Source organism: Lepus europaeus, chromosome 20 (assembly GCF_033115175.1).
Source record: "Lepus europaeus isolate LE1 chromosome 20, mLepTim1.pri, whole genome shotgun sequence".
NCBI classification, from domain to species: domain Eukaryota; kingdom Metazoa; phylum Chordata; class Mammalia; order Lagomorpha; family Leporidae; genus Lepus; species Lepus europaeus.
In genome coordinates this window covers 54,540,769-54,555,335 of record NC_084846.1, presented here as the reverse complement: position 1 = coordinate 54,555,335, position 14,567 = coordinate 54,540,769, and the positions used below count along the sequence as shown (strand labels likewise).

Below are 14,567 nucleotides of genomic sequence, written 5' to 3'. Positions count from 1 at the left end.
CTTAAATAGAGCATAGGGTAGTCCAGATTTATAAAGGAGGGTATCAGGCCGGTGCCGCGGCTCAATAGGCTAATTCTCTGCCTGCGGCGCCAGCACACCGGGTTCTAGTCCCGGTTGGGGCGCCGGATTCTGTCCTGGTTGCCCCTCTTCCAGGCCAGCTCTCTGCTATGGCCCAGGAGTGCAGTGGAGGATGGCCCAAGCCTGGTTGCCCCTCTTCCAGGCCAGCTCTCTGCTATGGCCCAGGAGTGCAGTGGAGGATGGCCCAAGTCCTTGGGCCCTGCACCCGCATGGGAAACCAGGAGAAGCACCTGGCTCCTTGCTTTGGATCAGCGCGGTGCGGCGGCCGCGGCAGCCATTGGAGGGTGAACCAACGGAAAAGGGAGACTTTTCTCTCTGTCTCTCTCTCATTGTCCACTCTGCCTGTCAAAAAAAAAAAAAAAAAAAAAAAAAGGAGGGTATCAGAGCATGGGAACAGGGGCAGTTCAGGCAGGTGCCTTGCTTTTCATTGTAAGTCCTCCTATACTAATCATCTAATATCAATATCACGATTAATGGGAGGGGGTTGGACAATTTTTTAAAACATTCCTTCTGGCCAGCGCCATGGCTTAACAGGCTAATCCTCCGCCTTGCGGCGCTGGCACACCGGGTTCTAGTCCCGGTTGGGGCGCCGGATTCTATCCCGGTTGCCCCTCTTCCAGGCCAGCTCTCTGCTATGGCCCGGAAGTGCAGTGGAGGATGGCCCAAGTGCTTGGGCCCTGCATCCCATGGGAGACCAGGAGAAGCACCTGGCTCCTGGCTTTGGATCAGCGAGATGCGCTGTCCGCAGCGGCCATTGGAGGGTGAACCAACGGCAAAAAGGAAGACCTTTCTCTCTGTCTCTCTCTCTCTCACTATCCACTCTGCCTGTCTAAATAAATTAAAAAACAAACAAACAAACAAACAAACAAACAAACATTCCTTCCGGCCTGGCACCATGGCTCACTTGGTTTATCCTCCACCTGCAGTGCCGGCATCCCATAAGGGCACCAGGTTCTAGTCCCAGTTGCTCCTCTTCCAGTCCAGCTCTCTGCTGTGCCCCGGGAGGGCAGTGGAGAATGGCCCAACTGATTGGCCCTGCACCCACATGGGAGACCAGGAAGAAGCACCTGGCTCCTGGCTTTGGACTGGTGCAGCGCCGGCTGTGGCGGCCATTTGGGGAGTGAACCAATGGAAGGAAGACCTTTCTCTCTGTCTCTCTGTCTATAACTCTATGTGTCAAATAGATAAAAATAAATAAATAAAACATTCCTTCCAATAATAGGTGGTGAATGACTTCTCCCCTTGAATCTGTGGGGTTTTGGACTCTCTTGTAACCAACAAAATGTGGCAGAAATAACATTGCTTACATTCAGGGTTACGGGTTTTTGGAGCCAGAAGCCACTGTGTATGTGCAACACTGGTTATGCTAAAATGAACCTCAGGCCATGTGCAGAGGCCCAGTGTAGGTGCTCTGGTCAACAGCCCCAGTTCTCAGGTGCCAGCCTACATCACATCAACCTGCTTGAACCGTCAGACTTGAGAGCGAAGACACCACCAGATACACCAAGCTCCTTGCTGTTGAGTCCTTTCCAGCTAATGCCCTAGACATCGTAGAGATAGGCCATTCTCATCATGCTGTGTTTCAATTCCCCCACCCTGTAAACCAATCAACACATGCAAATGGCTAAATCCCTAAACTTGGGGGCAATATTAACCAGAAAAATTGCTTTCATACAGAAAAGCATAATTACTTTAAATAAAAAAAACTGCCAACTCCTTTCCTCCACAAGCTCTAGTAACCACTTCTGAGTAGCACATTTGACAACTGACTGGAAACACCACACATTTTCTTTCCTTTTCTATTTACTCTCCCCTTTTCCCTTCCTTCTTTTCATTGACCATGACCAAATGACATCAAGCCCATTAGATGATCACAACCAAATACAGTAAGCAGAGAAAGAAGGTACTTGGAAGGGTCAGACTACAAAGGCCTGGGGCAAAGTTTATCCTGGGACTGGCCACTTGGACCTTATTACTTGTAAGGAAAGTCACAGCCATTCATACCAGGACTTTACAGCTTACATTTGAGGAAAGTACGTTAGTATTTTTATAAAAGTTCACAACCCAGAGATTCTGAAATTATGTCTTCAAACTTCCATCAAAACACTGACATCAAATCAGCAGAAACTGGTAAGAATTTAAAATATTAAATGTTACCATTAGTAACATAAAATTACATTTATACTTTAATGAAAACAGTAATGGAAGAATTAGCTTAAAAGGAATGTATCTCAGTGTCCACTTATTAGTCATTACGTTATTAAAGTAACTCCTAATTTCTAAGTCAGAAATTTACTACCATAATTATTAGATACTGAACAATTCTAGAGTTTTAAATGTAATACAGGTGGATAGAAAATTAAAATGTATTTAAAATTTTGGTGTTAACATTTTTATTGTCAATAAAAAAAACTGTACGAAGTCTTCAGTCACAGTTTAACTATTTATTCACTTGGTCCTTGACTCAACTGCTATTTATTGAACTAAGTGTTCTACTGACCCAGAGGACAAAGCAGTGAATAAAACAGACAAAATTCCCTTCCCTCCTAGAGCTTATTTCCTAATAGGAAGCAGACATTTGATATTAATTAGTGCAAATATTCAAAATATATCTGAGTGACAGGCACAGTGAGCAATTAAAGATGGTAAAAATACGGTCCCCTGGGCCGGCGCTGTGGCGCAGCAGGTTGAGGCCCTGGCCTGAGGCACTGGCATCCCATGAGGACGCCGGTTCTAGTCCTGGCAGCTCCACTTCCATCCAGTTCTTTGCTATGGCCTGGGATGGCAGTGGAGGATGGCCCAGGTCCTTGGGCCCCTGCACCCACCTGGAAGACCCAGGGGAAGCTCCTGGCTCCTGGCTTCAGATCGGCACAGCTCTGGCCGTTCTGGCCATCTGGCAAGTGAACCAGCGGATGGAAGACCTCTCTGTTTGTCTCTACCTCTCTCTGTAACTCTGTCTTTCAAATAAATAAAATAAATCTTAAAAAAAAAAATATGGTCTCTAAGAAAAGGCAGACAACTGTTATTTTATTACCAGAGAATTGTTAAGAACAACATTCTAGGTTTATTCATTCAGCAAGCAGTGGTTGCAGGGCTTTCTAGACGTGCCAGATTTTTCACCTACTTTCATATCACCAGGTTTTAGATTCTGAAGTCAGCCAAGAAACTTAATTGCTACCCCAGGTTCTCCCATCTTTCCCTCAACTTAGCTCATCTTCCTCCACTTTCTTCCCTTTTTTAATAAGCAAACTGTCCTTCCAGAGACATGCGCACATCTCTATACCATTCTCTATTGGCCTTGGCCTAGTGATAACGCCACCTCTTAATTTTATACCAACTAACGTGAAAAAAAAAAAAAAAAAAGCCTATTCCATCTTTCATAGACAGAGATGCTTCTCTTGACCTGTCTCAAAAGCCCCAATTTCTAGGGCTGGAATTGGTATCACCGAGTCAACTGAGCTCATATAGTGCTTGAGATCTATCCCATCACCCTGAGTCAGCCTACATTTGAGGACCAGAGTGACGCTTCTAAAACATTGCCCCTTCAAAACTGACTGGCTTAGCAGAAAACCCAACTGGCACTGGTTCCAGTCTAATGAGCTACTAGTTAACTAAATAACCGCTGATTAAATCCTTTGGGCTTAAAACAATTTGTAATTCCTAGCAGGATGTCACAAATTTTTAGTGTGTGTTATTGTGTAAAGAAAAAAAGTGTTATTTCCAAGAAATATGCTCTCTATTCTTTAAGGGACTTACATAATGTACATGCACTTCATTCTCAGATTAGCTCCAGGAGTCTCTCTTAAACCCAGTCTTTAAACATGTCTCTTGGTTTCTCGTGGCTCAATAAGAAAACATCCCATTTTTACCCAAGGCTATTTAATAACCTCTTTAAGTGATTCTACATGGCTGGAATGTATACTGCATCATTTAAAACTCCCAACATGAAACTACCCAGATAGTCTCTTGGTTTCCACCAGAAAGTTCTGAAATAAGCCAATACTCTAAAGTTTAAGTCGGTCCTTGAAATGCAGTCTTTTGTTTTTCTTGTTCTGTTGCTAAGTGTGTTACTGTTTCCAACTTTATCCTTTATACCTTCTAAAAATAAAAGCATTTTAGGAAAAGTAAATGTTTTATACTAATCATTAGGAATGCCTAACACCGAAATTATGAGATTACTTAGCAATAAAAGGAAGCAAAGAAAAGAGAATCCAGCAGAGTTTAGGGCTCCTTAAAGAGAACTGTTTCCTTGCTGCAGACAGAACTTCTTAATGATTTAAACAGAGTACATGGGACAAAATTTTAAATGTCAGAGGGCAGTCATGCCACAGAACAGCCTCCGAAAATAAACAAGGAGAAATTCCAATGTGTGACATAAAAGTGAATAATTCTGTTGAGATTTTAAAATTGTTAAAAAGAGAAAGAAAGGACAAGCAAAGACTCCAACTCCTCTGAGTTAACCTGAACAGTGAAATACAAAAGAAATAATGAAACTCATCAGTTTTCAGTGTGTTCTCAGGGACATTTGGTCCACAGACCCTCACCCAATTAATCTACCAACAAATAAGGTGCAGCATTGGGTAAACCAGACACCAATGTCCAAAACCCAAATGAAAGACGACATTTTGTAGAATTGCTGTAAATCCAACACACATCTTTTCAGACAGACCTAGCTCCATTCCTACCTTCACATGCAAGGAAAGTGAAGGCACACACACTATCGATCTCCAGGTTACACTAACCCAGTGCTCAAGTCTGTTTCCCCCAGGAAATTATAAACTACTTGAGGGCAGGAGCTGGTTTTGTCAGTTGCACCTTACACTTATGAAGTACTTGGTCTTTGTACACATAATTTCATTTGATCACAGTAACTCACTAAGGTCCCAACAGTAGTAATTAATAATTCCTATTTTACTGTGGGCTAACAGTAGCCATGTGACATGAGAAGCTCACCCCAGGTCACACAGCTCATAAGTGGAGGGATCAGGAGAGAAGCAGTCTTCTGACTCCTAGTTCAAGAGCAGGAACATTTTTTAAGCTTGTTACTACAGAAAACATCATATACACTCACTCACATGAGCAGAATACTACAAGGACTTTCCAGAGCTTCAGCAATGGTTAATTATAGCAGTAGTTGCATCGTTACCCCATTCTGAAATAAATTCCAGACCTCCTAACATTTTTTGGGTCATTTCAATACAGAGGTTCTTTCTGTGCCACTGCCTTTGTTACATTTAACAAAGAATACAGATACATGACCAGTACGTATGTACTGATGGCTAGATTACCTAATTTTGAGTTTTTAAAAAATTTATTTGAAAGGCAGTTAGAGAAGAGAGAGAGAAAGGGAGAGAGGGGAAAAGAGAGAGAGAGAGAGACAGAGAGAATCTTCCATCTACTAGCTCACTCCTCAAATAGCTGCGACAGCCAGGGCTGGGCCAGGCCCGGCTGGAACTCCATCGGTCTCCCAGATGCTTGGCAGGGCCCCCAGTATTTAGGCCATTTTCCACTGCTTTCCCAGGTGCATTAGCAGGGAGTTGGATCAAAAGTGGAACAGCTGGGACTTGAACCAGTGCTCATATGGGATGCTAGGGCTGCAAGAGGCAGCTAAATCCACTGTGCCACAATGTCGGCCCCTCCCAATTCTGACTTCAAAAAAATTAAATTCTGCATTCTTTAATGGGACATACTCATTTCTCACTCACAAATATTTATTCTGGGCTACAAGAAGCCAGGCACCAAGCTCAGGCGTGGGATCCAGTGAGGAACCAGACAACTCCGTTCCTTCTTCCAGGAACCTTGCATTCCGAGGTAATGCATCCATGTGTACACAGACGTGCACACACCAGCCACATATGTCTCAAGGAACTGGAATTATTTCAAGCCGTAAGAGTTATGCCTTTAACTAAACCTACCAGTTTGTTAAGGTAGAATCCCAAATTCTCTGTCCACAAATTATAAGAAAACAAGGCCTGAATGGAATTCAGAACGATCATCACCTTTTAGAACTTAATAGGAAGATTTTACCTAATTCTGCTCTCAATAGTTTATCCACTATACAAAGCCAAGAAACTGAATTTAATGGGAAAAAAACAAAGCTACAAGAAATCAAGCAACTGATTAAGATGTACTTATAATACCTCATATTCTTACACTTGAAAGTTCAAGTTATTTTCGGCTTTTACTGAACATGTGCTCATTTTATAGTGTTGATAACTTCTTCACAGTATATAAATTAAACCCAAGACTGCACAGTTAACTATGGGAAAACTGACTTAAACCTTTAAAAGTCATTTTAATGTAAACTATGCAGACTAAAGTCAAACAAAATTGAAACTTTCTTTTTTTAGTATTTTAAAAAATTATTTCCGAGGAAACTCTAAGTATAATCCAATGTGTGATCTGTTCTCTCTCTTTTTTTTTTTACACTGCTCAGTACCAACATTCTTCCATGTGATGGAAAGAATCCATATGGTCCCCTCCTTAATAACTGGACCCCCTTCCCAAGGCTTTATCCACTTGCTACTTATTTATTTTACTTTCACTGGATGTAGTGTGCAAATGGACAAGATTACAAGATGCTTCTGCCTCCAGGAGCTCACAGCAGGGCCATGAAAGGTTAGAGGCTGGGAAGAAGGTGTCACACGGGTGGGCAGGATTACTAATACTCCTTAGAATAACTGAATTCACATGTGGGGGCAGACATATAATGACTTCCACGAAGGAGGTCCACAGCTATCACGGTTCAGAGGAAACAGAAAGGCAAGTACTAAGGAGCACACCACAAAGAAAGTGGCTGACAGCTTGACCTGTAAGGGCAGGTAGCATTTTAACAGGTGGGAAGAATACCGTGAGGAGTACCAAGGGCACTCTCCAAGACTGGTCCTAATTAGTCACAAGTGGATGGGAGGAAGTCCATTTGCCTGTAGGGAATGTAACAAATGCACGGAACCCACGAAAACCCTTTCACAGCCAATGCTAGTAGTGAAGGAAAAACAAAATGGTCAGGAGCAGGTGTTTGACAGAGCAGTTAGGACACCACTTAGGATGCCCTCATTCCTGATTAAGACTACCTAGGTTCTGGGGCTGGTGTTGCGGTGTAGCAAATAAAGCTGCCATCTTTGGATGCCAGCATCCCATACGGTCACTGGTTAATGTCTTAGATGCTTCACTTCAATCTAGCTCCCTGCTAATGGTCTAGGAAAGCAACAGAAGATGGCCCAAGTGCTTGGATCTCTGCCACCCATGTGGGAGACCTGAATGAAGTTCCTGCCTCCTGGCTTTGGCCTGGCTCAGCTCTGGCCACTGCATCCACTGGAGTGAACCAGCACATGGAGATCTGTCTTTTGCCCTCTCTCTGTAACTGACTTTCAAATAAATAAATTAATCAATCTTTAAAAAAAAAAAAAAAAAAAAAAAAAAAAGACTGCCTAGGTTCAAGCCCTGCCTCCGCTCTGGAGTCTAACTTCCTGTTAACACACACCCTGGGAGATACCAGGTGATGTTTCACATGCTTGGGTCCCTGCCATCCATTGAATTCTGAGCTCCTGACTTTGGCTCGGCCTGGCCTGGCCTGGCCCAGCCCAGCCCTGGCTGTTTCAGGCAGGTGGGGTGTCAATCAGTGGATAGGAGATCTCTGTCTTTCAACTACATTATTTTTTTTTAAATGGGAGTAAGGAGGCGTTTAAAATATCTATCAGTATTTGAAGGCTCTTTCTAAATAGACTTCATGTGTATACACATTACATTAATACCCAACAGCCTTCCAAAGTCAGTGTTAGCCAGAGACACCATACTTGCTAATGCTGTATGTAACACTAAAAGGACGAAAAGTGTTCATCTGAGTGGTTTATAATGTAATTTATTCTACTTAACTCGCCCATTCAGGAAATATTTACTGGCCAACCAACAATTTACGAACACCACGCTACTGATGGATATAAAAAGACATAAGCTTGTCAAGTCAGCAGAGTCATTAAGTTGAAAATACTTTTACATCTCAGGGTAGTTTTCTCTTGCATGCAAGGACATCAGTCAGCCTGTTGTGCTAACACCGGAAGTAATCCTGTAACTGAATCCCAACTACCCTCAATTAATTTGTATCTGCAATGCACATATAATCACACAAATAAGTGGCTAAAAATCATTTCTTTCACATCTATAAAACAAGTTCTCCACAGACCAAAGGGAGTAGGAATAGGTTAAATTTAAGACCCTTTCCAATTAAAAAATGCTCATGTTGGGGGAGGCATTGTGGCACAGTGGGATGTGAAGCTGCCATCTGGGAGCTGCCTATCAGAGTGCCTGGGGTTCAGTTCCATCTCTGCTTCTGATCCAGCTTCCTGCTAATGCTCACTCAGGTTTATCACCCAGCAGATGGTGGCTCAAGTACTTGGGTCCCTGCCACCCGTGTGGGAGACTCAGATGGAGTTCCTGGTTCCTGGTGTTGGTCTAGCCTAGTCCCAGCTGCTGTGGGCATCTGGAGAATGAACCAGCAAATGCAAGACATTCTCTTTCTGTTCTCTGCCCCACCCTCAGCCTCCCACTGCCCTGTCTTTCAAATAAATAAAATCTTTTAAAAAAAGGATTCCCATTCTATGATTCTAATTCTACTGAATAAAAATCATTTACTAAAGTCAGGTAATAGATAATTAACACGACTACTTAAATGATGAAGTAAGTCAGTAGTTGCTCAAAGTCAGGAAAAGTATTATAGGCAAAGGATGGGTCAAGAATGTTTATTATCTCAAACAGATTTCCAGTACAAGTGTACACTTGCACAGGTTCCTGCCACAGGTCTCACAGGGCCTTTACTTCACTTCTCAGGTGAGAGCAGAAGTCAGCGATGGCAACAAACTGGTCATCTTCATAACTGTCCACCAGCTCTTATAAAAATCCTGTCTTACTACTGGCCTGCCTGCCCCAGCCGACTTAGCATCCATGGTTCATCACTCAAACGGTGACCTTTATGCAGGAATGCTTGTTATAAACCACCAGTGCCCATTTTCAGTGTTGCCTCCTGGGCTTTGGACAAAGCCCAACATACACATGCTACCTTCTCCTGTTACCAATTCACCTGCACCCAGACTTCATCGTTGCTGTGTTCTGCTACATCAGGAAGCTCACAATTAATTTATTTCCCATGGAGACACAGAAACTCATCCGAACCTCAAGAGAACCAGCAACAGTGTGATTAGACTTCAGGATGTACGGGTCATACACATTTGCTTATGTGTCGGGAGGCTGTCTCATTTTCCAGCATTATGGTGTTTATTTCATTAAAAAGGTAAAAGGTACAGCGCCTAATTATGTCATATTTCACTCATGAGACAAATTCTCAGCATTTCAACTGTTCCTACTATTCACTGTCTAAAATGAATTTATGACTACAGATTTAACTATAGCCATTTAAATGATCATAAATAGAATTCCAAACTCATTAAAAGCAAAATTTAGCAGATTAATAATCATACTATTTTTTAAACAGGGCATTCAGCAACTTCCTGAATTTAATTATATCATTTATATTATAGCATTTATATTATAAATTACATATCATTTATTCCTGGCAATCCAGTACTTTGCCTACATCCAGTTCGTTTTTTTCCAAACTAGAAATGTACTCATTTGATTCACCTTCTACCAAACAAAAGTCTTTAACTGTTACTCTAATTTAAGAACAGGACAGCTTATTCAAGAACAAGTCGGGAACTTAAAAAACGGCTTGATGGACAGGCTGCTTGACCTCTGGCCTTAGTGTATGGATCTGAAACATAAAAGGGCTCAAAGATTTACAAAGTGTCTTCCAACCCTAAGAGCCAAGGTACTACTAGGATATGGTGTAAGTATGGGCGGTTCCCTTCTTTAAAAACATTCTTAATAGTGAGGTATATGTTTTCTTTTTTAATTTACAAAAAGGAGTGGTTTATTTCTAAGGAGTCGGTTTTCATCGATACTCATTTACCCACGTCTTTTTTTTTTTAAGATTTATTTATTCAAAAGACAGATACAGAGAGGGGGGAGACAGAGAGGGAGGGAGGGGGAAAGGAAGAGAGAGAGAGAGAATCTTCATCTGCTGGTTCCCTCCCCAAAGATCACATCAGCCAGTAATAGGCCAGGCTGAAGCCAGGAGCCAGGAGCTTCATCCTGGTCTCCTATGCGGGTGGCAGGACCAGGGATTTGGGCCATCTTCCACTGATTTTCCAGGCACATTATTAGAGAGCCGGATCAGAGGTGGGGCAGCAGGGACTTGAACTGGTGCCCATATGGGATGCTGGCATCACAGGCAGTGGCCTAACCTGTTGCACAATTCCAGCCTCTACCCATAGGAAAGTTCTCCCTAAAATATTCAAGGTCATACAAATTTCTCTCTTAAAAACCAATTTTCTCCTTGATTCCAGAGAAAAATTCTAATAATTCCTGGTGCATAATAGTTGTTCAAGGATACAATTGCAAGTGTCAAAAATTCAGCATTATCAAGCCCTTCTGCACTTCCCAGGAATAAGGAGAACACCACTGTGAAAACCTGTATTCACTTAAGCAACCCAGATAAGCTGGTAACTTTTCAAGGAACGCACAGAGGGTGAAAGAACAAATGTACCTTCAATACACTGAATTAACAAGAGAATTCTGCTTTTCCTGCTTTCATTGAAATAAGTCCTAACAAACACATTATTCATCCATAAAACACTTTCATTCAAAGGAGAACCACCTGAAGGCCTGGCTTGACACTGAGTTGAATAATACATTATGTTTCTTTTACCTTGTTAGTGAATAATTTTTCTAGGGTAAAAATCATTTTTATTCTCCTTTTATGCTATACATTTCTGAGATGTTTAAAAAAAATAAAATCAGAAAACTCTCCTTGAATAATCACTGAGCTATGTGGGTGCTTTTTGTTGTTGTTACTAAAGCAGTGATTAAACAGCCTAATATCTAATATCAATTCAACATATTTAAATATTTGGAGATCACAGATCTATCCATGGATATGCAATGATCATCAAATTTCCAGAATCAATAACTGAATCTGAAGTATTATTGTTACACCAATAAATTGAATCCCAGGGCCAATACATCTTTGCCGTCTCTCTCAGGGCACATGACACTACCACGTCCCCGGGGTATAGTGAGTGGCAAGTACCTGAGTAGAGCAGCACCAGGTATGATCCACCCCAGGCATTTCTCCTAGCACCTGGCCCCATGGTTTTTAAAGAGCATCTCTAAAGGCATGCTGGATAAAGGGAGCTCCAGTGGTCACATGTATCAGTCACATGTCAATGCCTTCTTAAACAGATTCGTTTATATAGTGCTAAAGTGAACCTTAACCCTCAAAACATTTGCTTCTGATTGGTGTTCTGGTTAGCCTGCCTACTCAATCAAGATGCTCTGTAAAACTGGTTAAGTATAGCAAAACAAGACAATCAAAGGCAACTGCATATTTAGAGAGAGGAAAAAAAAGAACTGCTCACTACATTACAACATAACCTTGGCAAGTGTAGAGACTTCTGCTGACTTGTTCACTGCTGCACCTCCAGCCTCTGAAAGCGCCCGCATACAGTAGGGCCTAAATAAATATCTGGTGAAGAAGCAAACTGCTGATCAAGCATGTTCTCCCCCCCCCCCCCCCCCCCCATCTCAGGACATAAAACACAATCCATCCGTGGAGCGCAGGAGCTCCAACACAGCTTCGTGCTTAAGCCTGACTCTGCCAAAGGCTCTAGGATTTGGGATTAGCAACTGTTAAATAGGAGTAAATTTACACCCCGGACACTAACTGGCTAATCAAGCCTGGGCCTGGGACACATCAAGAATAGGTAAGCAAGGACTTCCAATCCTTGTCTCCGTGCACGCAGGCTGTGTCGGCGCCAGCAGCAACAAGTCAGCGCTCCTGGCAAGTCCATCAAAATTAAATCTTAAACTTCTGAGAAAAAAAAACTAATATGTTTATTATGCTCCTTCAAGCTTAGAGGCTTAACTATCTGTGGGGAGGGCCTGTAATTATGATCAATTCCTTATGACTTGGAGGCACTTATAATGGCATCTGCTCTTTTAAGAAACATTTAAAGAACCAAGCATCAGCCTGTAAAGCTGATCCTGGGGGCAGCAACAAATCACAGGCCTGGGGTCAAACTGACAACTCTCTCTCTCTCTCTCTCTCTCTCTCAGAAGAGAAAGAACTGCTGTCACCTGTCCTTGCTTTCCTGACTCTGCCTGAACAGAGCAGCCACCTCTGAAACCCGTTACTGCTCAGTGTGGCCAGGCGGTCATAGGAGCCAGTGGTTGTCCCAAGGCAGCGGTGGAAGAAGAAACAGGAAGGAAATGAAACAGGAAGAGAGAGCTGTAGCTCGTGAGGGTGACATCATCAATAATTCCCTCAAGTGTCACTGAGTTTCATGGCATATGACTGACAGCCTTTGTGGACAAACTACAGGCTCACTGTACTCAAGTAGCTCCTTTGGCTCCGAAGCCTGTAATGTAAGGGTCTGAATATGATTTGTTCTTGGAAAAAAAAAAAAAAAAAAAAAAAGGCCAGGTGCACTGATACCTGCTGGGAACCTGTTCTGGGCAAGGGCGTCCCACTAATCTTCAGGAACACAAACAATATGTAGACACCTGAAGTGCTTCTAAATGCACAAAGTGTTTTCACACACGCCGTCTCACTTGACCCTCACCAACTCCAAGGGGTGGGTGGCACCGCACCGCTCAACAGGTAAAGACAATCTTAGAAAAAGGTGTCCTCTGATTCGTTAAGTAAATCCTCCTGACGTTCGCAGTGCAGGATCTTAGCTGTGGCTCAGCGAGAGATCTCTGAAGACACACCAGCCTCAGGTTTCACCCCGCGGGTAGGACGGAGGAGCCCCAGCGCAGCAGCACAGGGGCCCAAGCTCTCCTCCGCCAGGAGAGCGAGTCCTGCCTCGTTAACAACAGTGTCAGTACCAGCGTGCCTCTGTAACACCCCCATGTTGGAAGGACAGATGTGGCAGTTGCCTGTGATGGGACACTCTGCAGGCAAAAGACAAAACCAAAAATCTTGGTCTCAAAAATTCTACTGGTGAATTCACCCTTTGGGAAGAGCTTAGGTGACACCTAGGGAAAGTACGAAGTTATAGGGAGCTAACTGTCCCCTCTATACCCACTCTGATACCAACACACCCTCAAGGGGTATTTTGGTTTTTTTGTTTAGTCTTTTCAAAAACACAGAGAAAAGCTAACCTGTTGCTTTAATACGTAAGCCCATCTCCCAAAACACTCGTTCTCCCAGTCTCTTTATCTTTCGACCTCCACCCCGACAAGCTGATGGAGAGGTATAATGGAGTCCTATCTTTACAGCCATTTACTGCCTTATTTATGTATTTATGATTCTCTGCTGCCTTCCAGCCTGAGTCTTCACTGTCTTGGGAACAAAACACTATACCAATCACCCAGCCTAGGGTAAGAAGAGGCAAGTCAGAACCTCCCAGGGAGACTGCAGCCACCCGGTCTCCCTGAGCCTGTCCAGGGTTTGGTATTTCAGGTCATTCTTGGGTCGCTCCGTTTTGATGACTAATGTTAAACTGTTTGACTTTTCACAAAAATATTTAGCTATGCTTATTTACATCACTTCATCCGCAGCGCACACAGTAGGCACAATGCCTCGCGGAAGGAGGGTCCAAGAGCTCCTTCCCCCAACACGTGAAGAGTCCACCACCCGCTCTGCCTCCGTGCTTGCCTTTGTGACTTGAAGCCATGCAGCTCCTCTGTTTAAAAAAGGATGACACAAACGCACATACAGTCAACTGCGCAATGGGGAGATTCAGGATCACCAAGCAAACACCACTCCCCTAAGTCTCTCTCTCACACACACACACACACACAGAGTTTCATTTAATATCTTTAATACCGGTCACAGCACAGCAGAAACTTCAGGGACTGACTACTGCCCCCCACTCCCGCCAGTCACCCAGGAAAAGCAAGGACAAAGAGCACTGAGAATCTAAAGCCACCACACCTTGGACACCCAGCCCTTGGCAGCGGTGGTCCAGGGGCTATGCCAGCCCAGAGAGAAGTGGCACGGACAACGGACAAGAAGGTTGACAGCTCTGGGACCATGCTGGGCGACTCCCCGGATCGTCAGTAAGCCGTTCTCATTGTGCAACTTTAATACAGAGAAACTGGGTGTGATTAGCAAACATATTCTTATCCGTTTCTGCATTTTTAAAGACCTTATTTGTGCATGGCTCCACCCTAGAAGTTTTCTCCTCGCTTATCACACGGACAACCTGCTCTCTCTCCTTTGCAGTCGCTCAAAAAAAAAAAAAAAAAAAACAGAAAAAAGAAAAAAAAAAATCCCCCGAAGGCCGGGAAACGCGCAGCGGTGGTCTCAGGTTGGCTGGTTCTGCCCCCGACGCCTCCCCCGCAAGGCCCTCGGGGCGGTCGGGGAGAAAGCACCGGCAGAACGGCTCCGGCAAAGCCCGCACCTCCCCGGGCCCCCGACGGCGCGGACCCCC

The 14,567-nt window shown here is 43.6% G+C and overlaps 1 protein-coding gene across 1 annotated transcript in view; it reads right to left on the bottom strand.

Moving 5' to 3' along the window:
• The window catches only part of CDK6 (cyclin dependent kinase 6), a 233,949-nt gene that overhangs the window by 216,227 nt on the left and 3,155 nt on the right, over nt 1-14,567 (bottom strand). The gene's annotated exons all lie outside the window — the stretch shown is intronic.